Source organism: Barbus barbus (assembly GCF_936440315.1).
Source record: "Barbus barbus genome assembly, chromosome: 50".
In the NCBI taxonomy this organism is placed as follows: Eukaryota; Metazoa; Chordata; class Actinopteri; order Cypriniformes; family Cyprinidae; genus Barbus; species Barbus barbus.
In genome coordinates, this window is record NC_136728.1 from 12,547,594 (window position 1) to 12,572,472 (window position 24,879).

General features: G+C 37.1%; 1 long non-coding RNA gene across 1 annotated transcript in view; it reads left to right on the forward strand.

Moving 5' to 3' along the window:
- LOC306868481 overlaps positions 1-24,879 on the forward strand; it is a 105,367-nt gene that overhangs the window by 317 nt on the left and 80,171 nt on the right. The gene's annotated exons all lie outside the window — the stretch shown is intronic.

A 24,879-nucleotide genomic window follows, 5' to 3' on the forward strand; every position in this document is an offset into this window, starting at 1 on the left:
AGGGATACTCTTACTAAGGTGGTCATTTTTGTTTCTCCTTTGTTTTGTTAAAGAACGAAGCGTAATGAGATCCTTATAGTAAGTGATGAACTCTTGCGCAATTGAGCCCTGGGGAACATCGGCTTGTTTTCATTGTTATTTTAATATCGTGATGTTCAGGGGTCAAGATGTTTAGTCCACATTTTCACGACTGTTAAATGTGTATGTATGCAAACTTATGGCTGAGGATGGCTCAACACGTGAAAGATATTCTCAATTATATACATGTACACTCACAGTCATTTTAAATATGGGTCCATGACGTGATGCTTGTTTTTGGCCGGAAATTACTCAAAATGCAATTCATACAAGAATGATTTAAACGCATTGTTTTATTAATAGTTGTATTTATATGTTTCAATGTGTGAAGTAAAAGCAATTTAGATTTTTGTAAGGCTTTAAGTCATAAAGTCTTGGTGGTGTAACTGTCCACAGATTGTAAAATAAAGTCCAATTAAAAGGCTAAAATTCTTCATTTATTGAAAAGGTGTTACATTATAGCATATTATTAATCGTTTCAAAAATCATCAAAGCTTTTGTATTTTTTATGGAGAACTTTGTATATCAAAGTCAAGAATTTGCAATATAGAAGAGCCCATTTTGTTGTCGTTGTTTTTAAAAAATATAAAATTTTGTGAATATCAAGATATTTTATTACACTAGTTATTAAAAACAATTAAGTAGTAAAGCAATTTTTACATTTTGACAACATTGTAAACCAAAGTCAGTGTGGCATAGGCTTGACCAATATGTAAGAACTTGATTTGTTGTCAAGTGACATTTTAAAAAAAACAACAACAACATATTTTAACCTTTTTATTTATTTAAAAAAAAGCAGTGAAGCATTTTTTTTTATATTTAATTGAAGAAAACTTTGTAAATCAAAGTCAGTGTTGCATAACAAACAATAAGCAAAATGAACCCAATAAGAATTTTTTTAGTTTTTGAAACTAAATTAATACATTTTTCTTTACCTTTTTATGAAAAGGCAGATTTTGTTACTGTCAAGATCTTTTAGGTTTAGATATTCATAATTAATCTTTAATAACAACAGTTAAAAGTTTTAAATGATTTTTGACATTGATAAAGTTGTTTGTGTATTCAAGGTTTAAAAATATATTTTTTTGTACTTTATATTATGGTTCCACTTTTTGACATTTTTTGTCATTAAATTAAGCCATTAAATAAAATATGTGTTAGTAAATATGAACCCCCCCCCCCCCCCCCCCCCCAAAAAAAGTATAATTCCAACATGATTACAGAATTGTATATGTCTAAGAACTTGATTTGTGTGTTTTAAAATCGATTTCTATCATCCTTACTCATTGGCCCATGCATGTGACTTTTTGTCCCTGAACTGTGAATGGCATCCCAAGCAGGCCATAGTGAATACCTTGGCTGTTATTAAAATCCATCAAAGAACAAACTTGTGGATCTTTTGCTGAACTAATCCAACCTAAGTGATCAAACCAAGACTATATACAAGACTATGTATTGTGTAATATTAATTTTAGTGAGTCATTTGTAATAACAACACAATAGATGCTTCTAAGCGCACCGTCAAGTTTCAACATTTTCGTAGCTGGAAGGTATATGGCATTCAATAACTGTTTCTGCAGTGTATGTTTGCTTTAGTCATGTATGCAGTGCTTCCTCTGTGAAATCTGCTCAACACATGCTTTTCTGAATACAAACACAAACCCAAAAACAAAACAGAAAATGGCTCAGCAGTTTCAGTTTTTGGGTAACTGCAGAAGGCGAGGGGCAGGGCTGGCAGGTGCTCGTTTAAGACATTGAACATGTACACAGGATGTGGGCACAGCCTTCATTTTAGAGCGTCGGCGCTGCACGCGCAGCGTTCATCCAGAGTACTCTCTCCTGAGGAAGAGGAGGAGGGGAGGATGTAGCTTCCTGCCGGGGGGCTCCATCAGGAACACAGTGTCTCTGACTCCTGAGACAGATGCAGGGAGGTCTTTGTGCTTCAACATTCAGTGGTCCCGACACTGCATCTCAGCAGTGTTTTTGACAGAACAAAATTATTTATTGAATATTTTATTATTGCAAAGAATTCTCAAGGTATGCCTGATTTCTATCAAGAGTGTTAAAGCACCCTTCTTGAAAATCAAAATGGCTGATCTTTCTGTGTGGCCGTTATGGTTGATTTATCTCCTACGCACACTGTCACCTGCTGTGGTTTTAAGAGACTTGACTTCTGAGAAATGACATGGTTGACTTTCTGTTACTTGCAAGATCAGTGTTTCGATTTGGAAGAACAACTGAAGGAAATAAGTTTTGGAAATAATATTTTAAAACACCAATTGTATCAAAGTATATTAAAGAAACACATTTTTATATTGTATTTACATAAATAATATTATTTAATTGATTTAATGTTATATATACATATATTGTAATTCTGACTAGATGTGTGCCTAGAAGTTGTTCAGTTGATTTTTAGAATCATAGAAAACATCCCCTCAAGTTATTTTGATTTCACACACTAAATTGATCACTTATTTAAAATGTGAATTGCTCAACGTGTGCATCCTCTCGCTCACACTGTGCGCTTTTGTTTGCTGTTCTTCTGAAGCGGAAATGACGGTAGTTGTCTTCTGAGCAGCTGTTTACGGGCACTGATAGACTGACAGTGAAAGGCTCATCTGGAGCAACTCAACGTCATTGTTTCCTGGAATCTATGCTAATGTAAATAAAGACAACAACAACAAAAGTTATCCGCATAAATAGGCTTTAATATATGCATGAGAGTTTGAATAATTTTAATCATTATTTAGAAATAACATCTGTACTGTTATAGAGACTGGCTTCTGGCTTTAGGTGAACATATTATGTAATAATAATATTATGTAATTCCAGTTATTTCAGTAGGCTATTGTTTAATAGTGCTTTACACAATACAAATAGTTCAAAAGCAGTTTACAAACGATATTAGTATCTTATTACAATGTACAGTTAAGCAGGCCAAATGACACTAGCATGGTTAGGGCTAGTATGAATCTTGAGATGAATCATAACATATTAGTCAGAAAAACAGTAGTAATTTCCATTGGGAAGTGGCTTAGCAATAAAAGCTCTGACTTGCCTATGAGTTATTCATTATGGTAAATGGTTTGTATTTTAAACAGGAAGAGCTTGGCTCAAATCATACATGGGATTTTTTTTTTTTTAACTTTAGTAAAGTCCCTCAAAATCTGGTTTGACTCCTCTCTTTCAGTTTATGCTGTAAAAATGACCTAAAACTGTGATAAAAATGTTTAGCTAACACAACAGAGTGTTGGTAAAGCTCAACAAAGAACGTGAACGCCTAACTTTACACAAAGGAATAAGAAACCTGATACGTTTCTTTGAAAATGCTGTCATCTAGTGGATGAAAGATCATCTTTGAGTAACACTGGAGAAAATTTGGTAACTTATTTTTCGGTTTACGGTATTGTAAGTGAATATACATTGAATTATGTAACTCAGTTATGATTAAAAACAACAAGCTATTTTGTATATGTCATGTTGGTCTTTATTTTGTTTCTAATTTATATTAATGTATATGTAATGTGGCTCGCTGACACATTCTGGAAGAGTAGCCTAGTTGTGCTCAATTTTAATGTCAATTCAAGTTTTGCTTCAATTTTAATTTCAGCATAGTTATCAGTGTTTAAATATATTTTTATTATGCATATAAATGTTTATTTTATATATACATATATATATATATAATATGAATAATACAAATAATGTATACATTAATTAGTGTTATTAGTATAGTATTGTTTATTATTACTGTAGTATTATTATTATTATTATTATGTTTACATTTTAGCTGAAGATTTATTCATTTTTATTTGTTTTTGTCATTTTTATTAATTTAAAAAAATATTTGTATATGTTTTTTCTTTTTTTACTATCATTATTACTACTCTTTTCTTGTCTTTCTATACTGAGAAAGACAATGTTATCAATAATGGTAACAAAAGAATGAATGAATGAAAATGAATAATGTTATTTAACTAGCTATTTACAAAAAGTAAGAAAAAGAAAAAGGAAGCGGGAAAAAAAGAATGTTATCACATTAAAAATCTACTTTTCTATCGTTTCTTCTTTGTCTGGTAAATGTTATTACCAATAATGCCTCACCTCCTAAAATTAGTCACGCTCTAATAAAAATGACTGAAAATATTGTGTTACAACCTATTAATGTCACAAGAAATTGTGAAAATTAGTATACATCACAACTGTATGCTAACATTATTGTTACTTTTTTCTTATTTATTCTTTTTCTCCCTATCATATATTGAAAGGCTGTGGAAAATGTTTCTATATATTTGTCTTTGGTTTTGGTATATTGCTTTTTATTGCTGGTGGTGTTGTTTGTTCATTTTTCTGTACTTTATGTCTATTGTCATTTTTCAATTTGTCACATTCTCAATTTAAAAAACTATATAGATCAAATGTAATTTATTTTTATTTAAGTTTTAGTCATTTTAGAAGCAACTTCAACTTATTTCAGTTAGTTGCCAAGGCAAGATTTGTCATTTTTATTCAAGATTTTAAATTTATTTTCATTTTAATTTGTAAAAATTATTTTATTTCAGCTTTATTTTACTTATGGAAAATAATCTCAATAGTTTTTCTTTTAGATTTAAGTAATAATTACAATACTGTAAATCAATAAATGTGTTCTTATTGAATTATATTTTACATATTTAAATTTTATTTTGTTCCAACACTGACAACTATATCATAAATATCTGAAATATTAGAAATAATAAAAAAACTAAACAATATGAGAAATAACAAGGACAATGAGAAATATAGGCCTATATGTAAATACAAGTGGTACTCAAGTCTATCTATCTATCTATCTATCTATCTATCTATCTATCTATCTATCTATCTATCTATCTATCTATCTATCTATCTATCTATCTATCTATCTATCTATCTATAAAAACTTGAGTACCATGTGTATTCCAATAGGTGGCAGCAAACACCTACTTAACTGATGGTTGTTGCTCCTCAAAGAGGGATTTTTCCCTACTGTTCTGAACTTTACTTGATATCCTCTGCTTCCTTTGGCAGAATGTATGAAGCACTGTCATATTCACCACTAGTGGATTCTAGTTTTTTTTTCCTTCACTCTGCCACGTTAACAAGAAGCAGCCAGGATATTACCTACAGAGTAACCCGAGCCGTTTGTGGTCCACGACTGAAAAATAATGAATAAAGAGTAATTATTGACACACAGGATCCAAAGTTCAGTGACATACTGTACGCACACACATTGGGAAAAACCAAGCGTGGCACAGCGTTTGAAATGAGACCTGCACGCTGGGCGAAGTGTGGGATTAATGCAGCTCATTGAGAGACAGTGCTAGATGCATGTGTGAGATAGAGAGAGGTTTGTCTGAAAATGAGAAGCTATGGATGTGAATGTGGCTAGAGAGTGTGCGTCAGACTGAGAGGACTGTATGTGTAAAAATGGGTGGTCAGCAGGAAAACTCTGCTGTAGACCTCCTCACCTTCCTGTTTAAGCAGACTGCTCTTAATTAGCTCGCCCTCCGCAGCCGCCCAGTAAGATCAACAGCTTAATCAGGCTGGGCCGGCTGTAGCCTCTCTTAATTAGAACAAATAAATGAATCAGAGTCGCAGTGGTCACACACAGGAGTGCCTGTCGACGGGACGTGAATATTGTAATTGATTTCTGTGGGAATTCTCACTGCCCTAGCCCTGGTGTAATTTAGATGCTGGTTTGCTTTACTAGCTTAACTAGCAAGTTTTCTTGACCAGCATAAAAATCAACTGGTCTTTTTCTGTTTCTTTAACATTCATCATCATCTCTTATCAAAGCTTGTTTACCTCAGGGAGTGTGTGTGTGGTTTCAGAGATCTGTGGCACATACAGAAAGTATGTGTTTATGCTTGTGAATCAAAGCATTCATGTATTCGTATTCATGTATTGGGCCATCCGTTGGCATACACACACACACACACACACACATACATATATATATGTATGCATGTATGCATATGTGTATATATATATATATATATATATATATATATATATATATATATATATATATATATATACACTCACCTAAAGGATTATTAGGAACACCTGTTCAATTTCTCATTAATTCAATTATCTAATCAACCAATCACATGGCAGTTGCTTCAATGCATTTAGGGGTGTGGTCCTGGTCAAGACAATCTCCTGAACTCCAAACTGAATGTCAGAATGGGAAAGAAAGGTGATTTAAGCAATTTTGAGCGTGGCATGGTTGTTGGTGCCAGACGGGCCGGTCTGAGTATTTCACAATCTGCTCAGTTACTGGGATTTTCACGCACAACCATTTCTAGGGTTTACAAAGAATGGTGTGAAAAGGGAAAAACATCCAGTATGCGGCAGTCCTGTGGGCGAAAATGCCTTGTTGATGCTAGAGGTCAGAGGAGAATGGGCCGACTGATTCAAGCTGATAGAAGAGCAACTTTGACTGAAATAACCACTCGTTACAACCGAGGTATGCAGCAAAGCATTTGTGAAGCCACAACACGCACAACCTTGAGGCGGATGGGCTACAACAGCAGAAGACCCCACTGGGTACCACTCATCTCCAATACAAATAGGAAAAAGAGGCTACAATTTGCACGAGCTCACCAAAATTGGACGGTTGAAGACTGGAAAAATGTTGCCTGGTCTGATGAGTCTCGATTTCTGTTGAGACATTCAGATGGTAGAGTCAGAATTTGGCGTAAACAGAATGAGAACATGGATCCATCATGCCTTGTTACCACTACAGGCTGGTGGTGGTGGTGTAATGGTGTGGGGGATGTTTTCTTGGCACACTTTAGGCCCCTTAGTGCCAATTGGGCATCGTTTAAATGCCACGGCCTACCTGAGCATTGTTTCTGACCATGTCCATCCCTTTATGACCACCATGTACCCATCCTCTGATGGCTACTTCCAGTAGGATAATGCACCATGTCACAAAGCTCGAATCATTTCAAATTGGTTTCTTGAACATGACAGTGAGTTCACTGTACTAAAATGGCCCCCACAGTCACCAGATCTCAACCCAATAGAGCATCTTTGGGATGTGGTGGAACGGGAGCTTCGTGCCCTGGATGTGCATCCCACAAATCTCCATCAACTGCAAGATGCTATCCTATCAATATGGGCCAACATTTCTAAAGAATGCTTTCAGCACCTTGTTGAATCAATGCCACGTAGAATTAAGGCAGTTCTGAAGGCGAAAGGGGGTCAAACACAGTATTAGTATGGTGTTCCTAATAATCCTTTAGGTGAGTGTGTGTGTGTGTGTATATATATATATATATATATATATATATATATATATATATATATATATATATATATATATTAGGGATGTGACGAGATCTCGTGACATTCAGGAGATTCCAGCAGTGAAACAAGTCTTTATGATGTTGAGACACTGACTCCTTCATTGAATCATTGAATTTTTTTTCTTCCAATATATATATATATATATATATATATATATATATATATATATATATATATATATATATATATATATATATATATATATATATATATATTTAAAAGACTTAAGCAATGAACATTTTGTCAGAATCACTAGTAAATTACGTTATTTTGTGAGAGAATCGTGATCTCCAATTTATTTAAAAACAAATGTTGATTCTCAATTCATCCAGAATCGTGCAGCTCTAGTTTACATGTTGTTTATTACTGCATATGATTCATTAAAAAAGAAGTTTAATTTCATAAAGTATAAGTTGATTTCAAAATGCACCTACATTTTTTTTGTCAGTCTCATGTCTCTTCTCGTGGCATAAGTGTCTCGTCACACCCCTTTTATATATATATATATATATATATATATATATATATATATATATATATATATATATATATATATACATACACACACACACACACACACACACACACACTATGTTGCCAAAAGTATTGGGTCACCCCATTCTAATGAACATGTTTGACTACTTTAGTAATTTCTATGAGTACAAATCTTAATGTTAAAGCATATAATGATATTCTAGGGAATTGTGTGCTTTAATTTTATCGCAACAGTTTGGACAGGACCCTTTTCTATTCTAACATGACAGTGCCTCTGTGTATAAGGCACAGTTCAACAAGACATGATTGATTCAGTCAGTGTGGAAGAACTTGACTGGTCTGCAGAAAGCCAAGTCCTGATCCCAGCTGAACTCCTCTGGTGTGACTTTATATGCAGACCTTGAGCCAAAAACTCATCACCAAACACCAATGACTTGTACATAAGGGTACTGTCATTTTAGACATGTCCAAAACTGTTGCAACAGACATGGAAATACAATTTTTAAGTACACAAATTATGTTTCCATCTTTGTTGCTACAGTTTTGTTAGTGCCTTTTTCTGTTCTAAAGAAGGGGGTGTCCCAACACTTTTGTCTTTATAGTGTCTCTACAAGTCATTGTATAGACACATACGTACGTGTGTGTGTTGTAGTTGACAAGGCACTGCCTATTATTGATACAATATATATACGAATACACACACACATATATATATATATATATATATATATATATATATATATATATGAAAAAGTAAAAAAACAAACAAAAAATATATGAAGTTGCATTTGTAATCCGCTTGACTCAGACATCTGAAATGGCAAATTTAAATGGCCATGGTGCCTCTGGTTTGTGTTAGCGTTAATATGTAGAAACTATACATGGCTTTCTATAAATACTGTTAAAGTCTATGGTATGTCCATTGAGATGGCAGGATAAATGTGTATATGTGTGTGTGTTCTTACACAGAGCAGGCAGAGAGCACAGCATACGCCACTGTGTGGGAACCTGAAGACACACCGACTGAGAATGGCAGTGATGGATGTCTGATCCTCTCCCACAATCCCACTGTTTCTTCACTGTCCCTTCTCTCTCAACACTCCTTATTTCACTTTAATTCCAGCTCTCCCACAAACAAATGGTAAATCCTGACAGCACTGCTTCTCCACCACAGGACTCAAACTGTGTTTGATGCTCACGGCGCTCTAAAAGGTGGCTATTATGCTGTGATATGCTCGCTGTGATAGTTTTTGCCTGTTTTTACCGCCACGCTTCATGAGAAATGGACGCAGGACTTGCCTGGGGAGCAAAAAAGTGGATTCGGCTGAATAATTGAGCTTTCCTTCATAGCCAGTTGTGAGAACGACCGCTTTTAAAGTGTCTGTTGCTCTAGCTCAATAACGCTGAGAATGAGGCCTTTAACACTCAATAAGTTGTGTAAATACCTCTGTCACAAGCGCTCAATAGATCCTTCTGTGAGGGGGACCGCAAGTGACTGTTTAATCAAAATTGAGCCGCTGGTTTTGAAAATCTCCATCTGTGGTTTTCTGTTTGGACGGATCTGCCAGCTTGTTCGTCACCATCGCTGTAGCCTAATTTCTGAAGGCCAGGCCTGTTACGGGGACGTTGTCGGTCCGTTTTACATCAGCTATGTAAAGTAATGACTTCACAGTATGAATAAGCACAACTGCTGCGATTCATTGGATAGGTAAAGTCCTGTTTGAGAGTGTCACCCAACAGACCAATCAGATGCATCATTAGATATGATGTCATCACACAATTTTGGATATTCCTTGGCTTGTTAAAGCAAGTCACGGTGTACTGCAGGACCAGTAGGTACCCCTAAAAGTCCCAAATCCCCTCCCCAGCACAGTGAACCCTTACAGGGGGAACAACCACAGCCTTTGTTGGCCGCCCGGTGGATCTCACACACAGTTAATATAGACTTTTCCCACTGCCTCTGCCAAGAGTCTGAAGTCATTTAATGAAGTGGCGCTGAGTTTGGAAGGAACCAGTGTGCTGCTCGGCGCTGACAGAATGGAAAAAGCGGGCGCTGTGCGCGCAATGCGGGGCCCTGATAGCTAGTCACCTCCGCGGTGCCGAACACAAGAACACCATTTAGCCTTAACCTCGACACCCCCTGCTCTCGCCATTGAGAGATACACATGCACAGTTGCACACTAGTCAGAGGGTTGCGGGGCAGGGACGGGTACCTTCTTTGTCGTGGCGGTAATGTATCTGTTAAGAGTAGTGTTTGGGAGGGCGGCCTGAAATGAATTACTGGTAAAGCACTTATTGGGGTCTATTATATATATAACATTTTATAGATCTCTCTCTGTCTTCTTTTGAATCGATATCTGGGACAATGACGTATTGTGTCCATGATAAAAGGAAAAGTCTTTTAAAAATCTTGTTTAAAGCATAGTCCAATGTATGGGTTCATATAGTTTTGAAAAACTTTTATGCAGTTTTCAAGAAAAGGCGAATGTCTCCCAAAATGTCATCTGGTGTAACCATCAAGTAAAAAGCAATACATATTTTTCAGTGTGTGAGTATATATGTTTTCCAAAATACTGTATATGGTTTCAAAGTAAAAGTATTTTTAACAATTATTAATCGGTAAATATTATAGGATTTTTGTGGAGTCGCACCATATGACATTTTATCTCGTCAAGGTCAAATTTATCAGATATTTTAATACACTAAAACACATTAAAGTCATGTGGTACAACCAAGATTCAGAAAAAGATAGATGTTGGTCGCACCACATGACTTTAATTTTGCTTGTAAAACAAGTCATATGTTTTTGAAAAACGTATACAATTTTAAAGAAAAGTTATGAATACATGTGAGTGGTCGCATCTTAATTATTATTTTTCAAAATATATATATAAAACAAATCAAGGTAATTGTTTTAATGAATCATTATTCATAATCAGTTTTGCCACATGACTTTTAGAGATTTAGATAATCAAGACACATTTGAGGGTCTGAGTGGGTTGTCTTTATGATATAATTTTGTTTTATATCTTTTTCTATTTCAGAATATTGGTTGCTCAACATGACTTTAATTTTGTGGAAGTTTTTCAAATAGTAATAGGCAGTTTCACTTATTGAATTAACCCAAACTACTTTTCTTTTAAGGAGGCTATTTTTCTTCTTTGATATATGATATATATTTTAGATATAACAAACAAGCATCACCTCATTGACTTGTCTGTGAATTGTTTTGTAATCTCTGTGCACCAGATATCATAAATTGAGTGGTTGTTTGGATGAGAATAAAAGGCCCATTCTTAAAGCTCGCCATGTTTCTGTTGTTTTAAAACATTTCCTATAACTCTTAACTGAGTCTTTAGCTTGTAGCTGGTTCCCTCTAGTTTCCCCGCTCCCATTCAGATATCAAACAGTATGTTCACAGATTGCTTCCTCTTGCGCTTTCCCATCACGCAGCTGTTTGGTTACGAACCCCCCTCCTGCCACCACCAGAACCCTTCAAGTGTCATCTTCCTCCAGTTTGATTCACAGTCCTCATCCATCTCTCTCTCTCACAGACCCACACTGCTTACTGTTCTCCCCAAACCATTGAGGGACTGTCATCACACCGACTCAGTGTGTGTCTTTCAGAGGGCGCCTTGTTTTCATGGAGGCCATAAGCCTTCCCATAAATCCTCACACAATGTGGTTTTGTCTGGGCTTCGGATTTTGAGAGCAGGGCCGGGGTGCCTTCACTGCATCTGCGGGGCTTCTGTCGCCCTGGCTCCACGTGTCTATGTGCCTCTAATGAGGCCTGCTGCCCAACACACACAGAAACGGAGTCATTCACCCTGCCTGCGTTCAGCTGTGTGCCACTATGCTGAGCGTTTCTCTTACTGCTGCCATACTTCCTTGTTGAGGCTCGAATGAACTCGTTGTCTGTAGTCCTGATCCTCTTGGTAGCCTCAAATTCCACAAATGCTCTTGCGTACATGTGGTATGATAAGCTCCAAACTCCAGTTATCAATTATCTGTCTTAAAATGTTTTAAGTCATTTTACAGACATTTCTATACATATGGATGCCAGGTCTTAGGATGAAATGCTGGTTTGATGCTGTTCCCACTAGGTTTCTTAACTAGCAAGAGTCTCAACCAGCTTCACTAGAAAAATCAGCAGTTTTTGACCAGCAGTTTTTGGTAGTAAACAGCATAGCTGTGCTGGACCACCAGTTAGATGAGTGCCAAACTAGAAATTGCCAATGTTAGTCGGTTGGTTGCTTAGTCAATTAATTGTCTTAAGGGAGTTATGTATAATTAGTGGACTCAATTAGTGGTTTCCTTTCTTATAGGGCATTTATTCAAAATGTGACACAATGCACATCAATTAAAGCAACACTGCTAAAATATCTAAACTAAAAAATATTTTACGCATTATTTTTAAATGATATTAATATTAATTTAAGAAAACTATGATATTTTAAAAATCTATATATTTTTTTCTTAGATTTGTTTTATTTTAGTATTCACAGCCTCATCTAGTCTAATGAATCCCCAAAAGTATGCATAAAAACAAAGTATACTTTTGGGGTTTAAAGGAACAGTTCACCAAAAAAGACAATTTTATTGTATTAACTTATGTCGTTCCAAACTTGTATGGCTTTTTCTTCTGTAGAGTATAAAAGAAGATATTTTGAAGAATGTTTAAAGGGATAGTTCACCCAAAACTGAAAATTCTGTCATTAATTACTCACCCTCATGTCGTCCCAAACCCATAAGACTTTTGTTCATCTTCAGAACACAAATTATTGATGAAATCCCAGAAAGGTAGTAAGGACATTATTAAAATAGTACTTGTGACATCAGTGGAACCACCTTAATTATCTGAAGCAACGAGAATATTTTTTGTGTGCAAAGAAAACAAAAATAATGGCTTTATTCAACAATTTAATCTCTTCTGTGTCAGTCGAAGCACGTTAATGAGAGTAACGCAATGCATGTCTGTGGTGCCGCTGTGCCTTGTTTGCAAACAGAGGAATGCATACGCATGCGCCGTGGTACTGTCATGAATGCGAGTCGAAGACTGACACAGAAGAGAAGAAATTGTTGAATAGAGCTGTTATTTTTGTTTTCTTTGCACAAAAATGTAGTCTCGTAGCTTCATAACATTACGGTTGAACTACTGATGTCACATGGACTATTTTAATGATGTCCTTACTACCTTCCTGGGTCTTGAACGTGTCAGTTGTGTTGCTGTCTATGCAGGGTCAGAAAGCTCTTGAATTTTATCACCAATTTGAGTTCCGAAGATGAAGGTCTTGCAGGTTTGGAGCAACATGAGGGTGAGTTATTAATGACAGAATTTTCATTTTTGGGTGAACTATCCCGTTAAGCATTTCTTCTATACAATGAAAGTCAATTGTATCCAAAACAATACTGTTCCCCAAAAAACACTGAGACTGTGTAAATTATGACATAACTTTCATTTTGAGGTGAGTTATATGACTTTCATCAGAAACAGCCATGAGATTGCTGTTATTTTCACACCACACAACTATCTGTTGTTGCCGATGTCAGTTTCAGTCAAAACATGTTTCACACCACAAGACTTGGATTGCAGACAGGTTTAGATATTTAAGGGATACTCCACCCAAAAATTCTGTCATCATTGACTGGTATTTTTCTCACACACACCTATAGTTTCATTTATTTATCAACTGGGGTTGTATGAACTATCATGTTCGCATTGTGTTTTTTTTGGAGCACCAACTTCAAATTCCTGTAGACTTATCAACGTTATGTACACGTTATATGAACTCGTGTAGAGTGTTGGCGGCATAAGACGAGAAAAGAAAGAATTCTCTGACTCTTTAAAGAAACACCAGAGAAGGTGACTGCGTTCAAGTCAGGAGTGTGTTGAGCTCCCCCCAGAGGCCACGTCGCTGCCTGATACGGCTCACATTGAGTGTGTGCGTTTGACTGGCGAGGAAAAAAACACAAAGCGTGCTTAGAGTGTGCCAGTTCACCAGTTTGGTGGTCTTCTTCTGAAGGCTGTTAATTAGTGCAGAATGCAGCTTACAGTTCCACTGCCAGCTCTGATGAAAAGAGAGAGAGAACGGACAGGGGAAACGCAGAGATAGAGAGAGATCGAGGGTATAAGGCGAAGACTTGAGCGGCTGCCAAGAGTGAGGAATTTGTGATGGGTTTAGAGAGAGATCCCACATGCCCGTGTGGAGTGTGGAGCCTTGTTGCGCTGATGGCTTCTGACCCGGTTCAGTAGGGTTGACTGCACAAAGCGTTCACTTTACTCGGCGAGCGTCATAACATCGGTGCAGACATTTCGGCTCCTTACATCACCGGTTAATAATTCACGCTCTTGCGCTTGACATCGGCGCATTTCCTGCACGCACGAAGAACCGTACACCGCAAGGAGGTCAAGCCATGTGATGAGCCTCTGGTGAGCGTGTGACTGACCCCAACGGCACGAGAGTCCTGTGAAGTCGCTCGGGCCAAGCGAATGCGCCCGGCACCAGTGAGAGACATCTGAGAAACATCAAAAGCGCCTCTCACGTGTGGGCCGGGGACGTGCGCAGCCTGGCCTTATTTAGCGCTCTCTCGCCTCGTGTGCACAATGCGAGAGCATGATTTAGCTCTAGTCTCTGCTTGTCACACTCTATTTAAGCACTTTTCTGGAGGGTACCCGGCCCCAAGTGAGCAGTTTCAGAACGACCCTCTTGTTTTAACTGCAATGTGTTTGGAAAACATCGGGCCTAGTGGCTTTGCTCTCGCTCCCACTAATCCGGGAGATATAAATGACTCCTGGCAGACAGACAAAGAAGTCTGCTTATACTTAAAGGCCATATGCTTTTATCCAAAGAAAGCCTTTACACACACACACTCTTGCCCGGTGGCTTCTCTCGAAGGAATAGCAGAGTAGACGTTTGGCAGAGCGAATTGAGGAGGATTCCTCCATCGCTTATAAAAGCAACTTTGCCACCCTGAGGGGCCCTACGGAGGCCGACCACACTGGGGAGAAGGTCAGGAGAATGGAAAAGGACATTATGTCATTCCGGAGTGGTTCAAAAAGATGGGATTCAAGGCCTTCCTGGTTTCCTCAGGCTTCATATGGTTTTCACATCCAAATGTCCGCTTGCCGGGAATCAAGCTCGCGATGCCTGAAGTGCTATGGAGCTACATGTTGGCGCGCTGCCCATGAAGCTATTGGCACCGACAATGCCATGTCTTTTAAATCTCTACTTTGAACTAACCACTTATATATCATTTAGTGTTCACACTAACACTTTTGGTGTATACTCGGATTTGTTTGATGTCAGAGTTTGGTTCGTTTGGGTAATGTGAAGCAATAGCACAAACTACAGTAGAACAAATAAATAATGCTACAAACATTGTATAAAGTAATCAAATGTATAAAAACACTGCATATTCTTCATTGTGTAAATTAAATATATATATTTCTTCTTATTAAAGTTACAAAAGTGATTTAGTCAAGAGCAGCGAGAGATTTTCTGTCCTTTGTTATTTAATTAACATGAATATTATACTGCTGTCACTTTAAGAGCTTCCCGGATTCAGTATACTGTTACACGTGTGTTTTCTTTCTCAGCTGTTTGCTTTCAATAAAGGCCTTAATTACTGTTTACAAGGATACTTGCAAAGACTTCAGTTCTCTTTTGCTGCTGATTGCATTTCAATGGCTTAAAATCACTTGTTTTTAAACCACAATATGTGCAAACAATAAGTTGTCATGAGAACGTAGCACAGCAACATCACGTGAGCGTGTAACCGCGATAGAGAAGATAGTCCAAAATCTCTGTAGTGATTTTTTTTTTTTTTTTTTTTTTTGTAGTGACGTATTGTCAAGTATGGTGACCCATACTCGAAATTGGTGCTCTGCGTTTAACCCATCCAAGTGCACACACACAGCAGTGAGTAGTGAACAAATGCACGCACACACACACACACACACACACACACACACCGTGAACACACACCCGGAGCAGTGGGCAGCCATGCTGCAGCGCCCGGGGAGCAATTGGGGGTTCGGTGCCTTGCTCAAGGGCACCTCAGTCGTGGTATTGAGGGTGGAGAGAGCGCTGGACATTCCCTCCCCCCACCTACAATTCCTGCCGGCCGGGGGCTCGAACTCGCAACCTTTCGATTACGAGTCCGACTCTCTAACCATTAGGCCACGACTTCCCTCTACCAGTTGACCAATTTCTTCTGGTTAATCATGTCTACAGGTATATCGCCCACCCCTATCACCCTTACAGGTCTACAGGTATATCGCCCACCCCTATCACCCTTACAGTTTGGTTTTTTTGACGAGAATAAGTAATGCGTTTTGTTTTGTCATGTAATATTCATACATTTTAGACTATTTTACGCTCTTCGCTCAAAAAAAAAAGGTACAAATGCTGTCACTGAGGCGGTACTTTTTCAAAAGGTGCACTTGTTCTAAAGGTGCTAATATGCTAATAGGTGCTAATATGTTCTTCTGAAAATGTCCTAAAGGTTCTTTACACCACCAGTGATGTAAACAAGTAGTAACCCAGATGTTAAGCTGTTCTATTGTTCTGAATTTGTTAAATTGTGACAACAAAGGAAACTGGCCAAACAAAGCACAATTTTCTCGATTTGTCTAGTTTCCTTCCATCATGGTTAATTTTGGGTTACTGCTGGCCAGTAACAGTGTGGTGAAGAATAGAGCAGATGTCATACTCCAGGACATCAAACTCACCCCTATGCACGCACATGTGTCCATAAGGATTGATTTGTCTTCTGTAGACATCACACATTTAGAAAAAAAACCTTTTGTGCCTGCAATGCAAAAGAAAAAGAAACACCAGACTGACATTGAACTATTTTAAACAACTTTGCTCATGCACTCATGGCTATTCATTTGAAGCTAGGCTAGTCATGCTAAAAACATCCACTTACAATGGTTGTTGTAAGTCATAGTTATAGATAAAGTCAAGGATCCAAAAAAGACTAATTTTCAACAGATGTGTTTGTCTGTGAGGAACAGTTTCTGGTCTCTCAAGGTCTTTTTTTTGGTAAGATTTGACGTTTCTTGGATGGTGTTTGTGTGTTGTACCAGTCACTAGGCAAAGCTGTATGATTCTTGGATTGACCATGAGATGCTAAATTAAAGAAGGCACGTGTCTAGCCCTGTTTTGGAGAATGTTCTGACTAAAACCACATTCTTTCAGATTCTATTGTTTTTATAAGGACTCAGAGAAATGTTATTTACAACTGTGTCACATAATCTTTAAAATTTGATCAATCTCAGCCCAAGTAAGAATATATTTGCTGCGCTACTATTCTGAATACTATGCTAAAACCGAGTCACGGCAAGATTTGTTAACATTTTTGAAAGGTCTCTTATGCTCACAAGATTATTATTATAATTTAAACTAACCATTTTGTATTTAATAATCTTCAGTGTCACAAAATCCTTCTGAAATCATTATAATATGCTGATTGTAAGGTCAAGAATATTTTTATTATTATTATCAATGTTGAAAACAGTTGTGCAGCTTTTTTTGGAAACCGTGATACATTTTTTTTCAAGTTCAACAGAACAGCATTTATTTGTAACAAACGTTTTTTCTTACAACATAAGAGTCTTGATCAATTTAATGTATATTTCCTGAATAAAAGTATTTCTTTAAAAAAACTTTGAATGGTAATTGATTGTGACTAGTTAAAAAAATACAAGTAAAAGTCACTGCCCTAAAAAAATGACAGCACAACTGTTTCTGATTACTTGTGAAAATATATTAATTTATAATACGTATTAAATTTTGTTTAATTATAATTCATAAATGGTATTTCTAACAATAAAACTAATTTTACTATGTGGTTGTAGGGGTGGCAAAATATGGTGTTACAGGTCAGTGTTTCCCACAGAATTCAAAGACAGACTTTTTCTAGAGTGATGAGATGTCTGGCTGCGTAACTGCTGGCCCAGCTGTCTTCATTTCTCAAGGCGCCTTTTCCTCCACCGCTCACATATGACAGTGTTGAAGGTTTTCAGTGAAATCCTGCCCAGACCTAGAGAGCTGCATCCCACCCAAACACTAACCTGGTGGTGACAGAAGAGGCAAGTCTTCACACCTCGTCCTGTCCCTATGGGGAAATACTTCTAGCTCTCATGAATTAGGCACAGATGCGGTTCGTCTGGCCTAAAACTCTCCTTATATTGCACATTGGCAAGAGACATTTCCTTGCTTTTCTCATCTTTTTTTCTCCCCTTTGCTCCTCTGCACCCCTAGACTAAAAGCATCAAATGTGCAGCAAGCTTATGTCAGCTCTTTAGTATACTAGGCTAATGCAGTGTCACAACACTAGTACTGACAGCTTTGATTAGTAAGTGTTCTTCAAGAGGCTTCTGTTTCTCCGACAAAACCAAATTACAGAAGATTGCACTCTCTTGATAACAAGTGTAATAATAAATCAAGAAAATGAATTATTTTGACTAATGTAATTCTAACATTAAAGAATGGAGTAGAGGGTTTATTTTGAGTTAAGATGGTCTTATTTATTGTTTAAAATGGTTTATATTAAAAAAAGATTATATTTATAAAAAGTTTATATTACAAATAAGTTGACTAGTATGCCAAACAAAATCAGTGAAGGATGGAGCAATAGTTGCCCATTACTCCATATCAATTTTTTTAGTTATTGTTATATAAAACAAAAAATATTAACATTAGATGAAAAATTTTAACATAAATTTGAAAGGTTCCCTTGGCAACTAACTGAAAAGGGTTCAAGTACTTTACTAAAATGACTAAAACTTATACAAATTCAAGCTAAATAAAAATATAAAAACTACATCTAATTAAAATTTAAAAAATAAGAAATTATAATTCAGTGTTATTATACTAAAATACTATACAAATAATACTAAAATATCCCTGGCCCATATATATCTGTGATAAATTAAATAGTTTTATGTTATTTTGTATTTTTGTCACAAAATGTCAAAATTAGGAATACAATTTGTTAACGGTGAATCCTAAATTATGCTTCTTAAACTGAAATCACGTTTAAAAATAGGATTCAAAACTGTGAAGGTCTACGAAAAAGATTTTAACTGTAAGGCGTGCCATATTGAGCATTATGACTTTTCCTATTCATTTTTATACGAGTAGAGTGTATAATAAGTCTCTCTTCCTAATAATGTCTCTTGTCTCTGGCAACAGCTATCATCCATGCTTAAAACATCCATGTACGAAACATACACTTTAGATTATGTGAAATTTTGTTTACTGAAACTGGAAAAAAGTGTGACATTTAATCACAATTAGTTATTTTAATCAATTCATTCGTCTGTTTTATCGGTTTACAAGACCAATTATGTTCCTCCTTGTACATGTACCCCCGTTTGTCAGTCACTTCAACATTGACATATGTCCTAAGTCCCTGATATTTTGTCATTTTGCGGCTTTTTTATGTCTCTAAAATAACTAGCCCCCATTGTGCCTAGTAAGGACAAGGTGTTAACCTGAGGAAACTGGTATCATTCTTTCATTGCACAGGTGGTGGCAGCACAGAACGAGAAAACTTTTCCGTGGAACTTAGTGGAAAAACCTTCTTTGTCTCAGCCACATGTAGGCCTATAGGTCACCACAATCATTTGTAGACTTCAGTGTCAAAAAATGCTACTATGCTTACATCTGTAAAACATGACCCTCATTCAGGTGATGTGGGTCTAATCTAGTAGAGCATCATGGTTTGAACCCTGTACAGGTCCCCGTCACATAAGCGACACATACTGACGCTCATTACATAAGAACATCAGCCACTAATGTAAACGTTGTATTTCTGTATGGTAAACAGAAAGATGTGTGTATGAAGTTTGCGGCCAGGCAGCTGCAGAAACACGTCAGGAACCCGAGCCGTAGCGTATCTCCCGCCTTTGGGTGAGGGATGGAGCTCTATGAATCATCACCTGCGTTCCATCCAGCGCATAGCTAGCATGCTTTCCCATTAGCCGCTGGTCATTTTTTTTTGTATGGTGCTTGGTGCTGATCTTGCTACTTTCCTGAGTTTACATGTTGAAAAATGCTAGCAGAGTCCTCGCCTGACCTTCTAGAGCCTCATAGTATGTTAACAAAATGGTTGCGGCCAAATGCTTATGCAAGCGGTTTTGCTTTGAAGTCCATAAGCTTAAAGACCCTGTGAAGTCAAAATGGAATTTTGTGACTTTAAGTCCATGGCTGCATCTGAAATCATGCACTTCCCTACTATATAGTAGGTGAAAAAGTAGAATGTCTAGGCCTAAATTCATTGTATTCGTAAAACAGTAGGCGAAAAAGTGCCTACATAAGGTGAGATTCTGAAGTGTGTATTTGATCCAATCCCATGAGGACACGGGAGAATATGAACGCATCTGACACTGGTAGGTCACATGACAAATGTAGTCTATCCGAATTACATTCATAATACACATTTAGGCCTATACTATATAGAGCATATTTTTAGAGGTCACAAAGTAGTTACTTATTCAAGAGAAGTACCTTCTCTAAAAGAATGCGATTTTGGAATTGTTAGCAAGTTAGATTGAGGCTATGTCCTAATGTACTTTTAACTTCGTTTGTAGCAGAAATACGCACCTAGTTGTACAGTTTTTACTTACTAGAAATGGAGTAAAAATATTGATGAGTCATCCTGCACTGCACACAGTTTTAGCCTATCATATGCCCTCCAGAGAAGGAAAGTCCCTCCCTTGGGGACCATGTAGGTATTTAAGGTATTTTATGATGAAGTAAGTTGCGATGAAACTGAAGTAGTGACAGAATTTTTCAACTCTATTGTGACATAATCCGAGTGAAATAAATTTTGGGGTGGGGTCTTGGTTCTATCAGTTTGTTGATTGGATAGAAGCACTACTGAATGCGAGTTTGAGGTTGATTGTAAGAATGGGGCGCGGCGGAGTTGAAATGATTAGAGAAGTCTGACATACATCACCACAAAGATATTGTTTACTGCAAGATGGAGTTATGACATTTTAATTAAAAAGGGCTTTCTGTTTTTGGATAAATACATTGTTCACAATAAGATCACTAATATGCATTTAGAGAATAGGGTGAATTTTCATTTCATATCAACATTACACAAAAGGTGTACTTAAAATATAAAGCTTAAACTTCCTGTTTAAACAGGAAATATGCAAACACGGAACAGAAATTGTGCTCTTTAAATGATTACATGATTTTTTTAGGACCTAGGTGAGTTAATCTATAAACAAAGGCACTTAGATAAAGCCACAGGCATTGGAACTAATGGAAAACCATCCATCTAAACAGTTCAACTTCAGCTGAGTTTTCTTTTTTTTGTATAAGTCTCCAGGCTTCTCGGGTCGATTGCTCACACCCCCAATTGGAATGCATTTATCTGTCATAACTCTTTGCTTCATATGTGTCCAATTAATGCATTTGACAACACCCCTAAAACACAGAAGAAAGCATGAAATAACAAACACCAATAAAACTGTAATGATTCTATTTCTCTCTCCCTCTCTTTACACAGTTTGGCTCCAAACGAACAACAAAGCTTTTCACGGCGGCCTACGTCATTTGGTTACATTAACTCTATGGTGGTTTTGATTGAATGCTTTCCTTGATTTTACTCTTTGAATTAAGCTATATTTCCATTACAGCCAGCAATTTTGGGTTTCTCTATATCCAAGTGTGCATATGTAGCTGCTTAATTTCGTCCTATTGCCTATATTGTGCCAGTGCTTCTACAAAGCATGAGAAATGAAGCTTGCTTCAATCATGTGCTTGGCTACAGTTCCAGATGAATTTGAACCATTCTTTTGTTTGTCATCTCATGAGAATATCACCCAAAAGTTTTATTCCCTCTTACTAAAAGCATTAACCATTGTCACACTTTGTTTACAGTTGAAAACTGGCTAGCTGTTGCACAAATGAACTCTCCTGGAAACATAACTTTGTTTCAGAGTGGTATGTTGTTTCATAAACTTGGTAGTTAGAGATTTGCTAACATTAAATTGACTTTCTTTGCTTACTTTAAAGGGATAGTTCATCCAAAAATGAAAATTCTGTCATTAATTACTCACCCTGATGTCGTTCCAAACCCGTAAGACCTTCGTTCATCTTCGGAACACAAATTAAGATATTGTTGATGCATTCTGAGAGCTCTCTGACCCTCCCATAGACAGAAAGGATCCTTACATGATCAAGGCTCAGAAACCTAGCAAGGAGATCGTTAAAATAGTTCATGCGACATCAGTGGTTCAGCCGTAATTTTACGAAGCTATGAGAATACCTTTTGTGCGCAAAGAAAATAAAAATAGCAACTTTATTCATTTCTTCCGTGTCACCCTATAGCACAATTTTGGAGAGTATCACATACGTAAACGATGTATGCTGTTCTGTGCCAGCAGCACCATATGCAAATACGATGTTTACGTGTTGATCTGAACGTCAACAGCGTATCTGCGTACATATGTTGCATTCGTTGTTGTGATCCTCTCCAAAATGGCGCTATTGGGTGACGCGGAGGCGATGAATTGTTGTATAAAGTTATTTTTGTTTTCTTTGGCTTTAGCTAATTTTCTTCACAAGATTCTCTTCAGAATGTTGACAGTATCACCTGAAAGAGGAAAAAGTGGTCTAATTCAAGTGTTTACATGCTTTATTTTCTTAATTTTTTCCCCATTGATTGAACTACTTAAGGTGTACACCACCTTTTCCAGTCCAATCGAGACTTCATTTAGATCGAGTTCATTCGGGTTGTTTGAGGTGTTTATATGAAGGCTTTTCAGTCAGATTAAAGGGTTAGTTTACTCAAAAATAACCGTAATGTTATGAAGCTATGGGAATAATTTTGTGTGCGCAAAGAAGCAAACACAAATAACAACTTTATTTAACAATTTCTTCTGTTCCATTTCAGCCTTTGCATCAATCGATACATCAGTCTGTTTACTAAAAAATTATTTGGTTGTATGTGAACATAGCCCAGTTATTATTCATATTTTCAGCTGTAAGGCTTGTTGAGGACAGGTGCGTTTGTAAATGACTAGATGTTTTGGTTGTGTCTGGCGCACGATAAAATGAGCGAAAAAAATCCCTGCAAACTGAGCTGCATACGGAGACCAGAATATCAGAGACTTAGGAGTTGGCTCTTTTGACATGAACTAGTAAACGACTACCTTAAAAATGCCTTAAAGCACCTTTCTAATAGATTAGGAACCAGTGGAAAAGTTCTTTAGATGAACTTCAGCACTTTCCATCACATCATAAAATAATCTGGAGTAATTGTAAATGTTCAGTTATTAAAGTTGGACGTTTCCATAAATCAAGCATAAGCCTTAGGGACAGGGGCAGTGTTTTTTGATATGGACCAAAGGAAAAGTAGTAGATAGATCTTTTGAGGTGATACAGTTGCTGCAGTCTACATAAGCCTCAACTGCTATCTTTGGTCCATTCAATGCCGTCTAATTGGGCGTCAATGAACCATAGAGCCAAATGCATTGAATTAACGTCTGAAGTGCATTATTCTGTAATTTCCCCCTTTCTCCCAGGGCTTGGCTCTTGAGCAGATGGAGATATGGCTTCCTGTTACATAATCCCACTATTATAAATTTTGACTTCATTTGGGGTTTCCTGTGTGCGCACACGGACTCCTGCACATTTCCCCATTCTGTTCTTGTGCAAGGCCTAGTCTACATCCAGCAGCCCAGAGACTATGGCTACTACAGTATGTTGTCAAAGCAGACGAGATCAGCTTCCCAGCTGCTTCCTTCCCTCCCCTGCCTTCTCCTCGTCTCATCTCTCCTTCCAGTCATTTCCCTCTGGCCAGACATAGCTATCTTGTCCTTACTAGCTTTCTCAGAAACGGGGAACAGAAGGTCCCATCAGCAGGCCAGCTGTTGCCTTGACGCATTCTCTCCTCAGAACAGGCCAGTTGAACTTCCTAAACTCCATTTAGCATGAAAAAACAGGATAAGGTCCTTTCTTTCTTTCTTGGAAGCAGGTCTAAAACACATTCTCGTCTCCATATCAGTGTGTTACGGGAGATTTTTGTATGCTTGCTGTGGCGTGTAAAACATCCTTTGAGCTGTTTTGGAGAGCTGCTCCGTTCTACTTGCTTTGCGTTGTGAACCATAAAGCTGTCAGCTGTTGGAATGGAGGGATATACCGAGGCGAGCGTCTCTCAAGTTCCAGATTGTTCTTATTCCAGTTGCTGCTTTTCCAGTAAATGGCACGGTTAGAACTCAAAATCTGTGCTATACTGGAGAGATGCATGCTACATGTGTACTAGAGAGGGTTTCTTGGATCCAAAAGTGTTTTTTTCTATTATGCATTTACAGAACAATGCACAAGAGGGCACTCTGGTGGCTTTTTGACTCACGTGTTGCAAAAAACCATTTGGTGACTAAATCAAGTGGTAGTGTTAATCAGACTGCCTTTATGATAAGTATATCTTGTATTGTATTAAATACTTGTTGCACCTTTTTAGCTTTGCTGAGGGATACGTTGTCATTGATATTCTATGTCAGTGTACAATATAAAGAGATAATTCACCCAAAAATTAACATTCTTACCCTCATGATGTTCCAAACTTGTGTGACTTTTTTTTTCATGGAACATAAAAGCAGAAAGTTTAAATAATATCCTGGCTCATTTCCATACAGTTACAATGAAAGAAGCCTGGAGGTTTTAAGCTTCAAAAATGTAAAAAAAAAAACAACAAAAAAAACTGCATAAAGTCTAAGAAAAGTGACTTGATATTCCAAGTATTTGTGTGACTAACAGATCAAAGTTTAAGTTATTATTCACACAAAAAAATCCCACGGTGAGCTGATAACCTCATTTAATCAGTGAGCTAAACACAAGAACCAGATCAGTCACATTTTCCTATGAATCATTGTGATTCTGGATCAACTGATTAATTAAAAAATCAGAGTCAGAATGACTCATTCACAAATCAGAAGTCAGA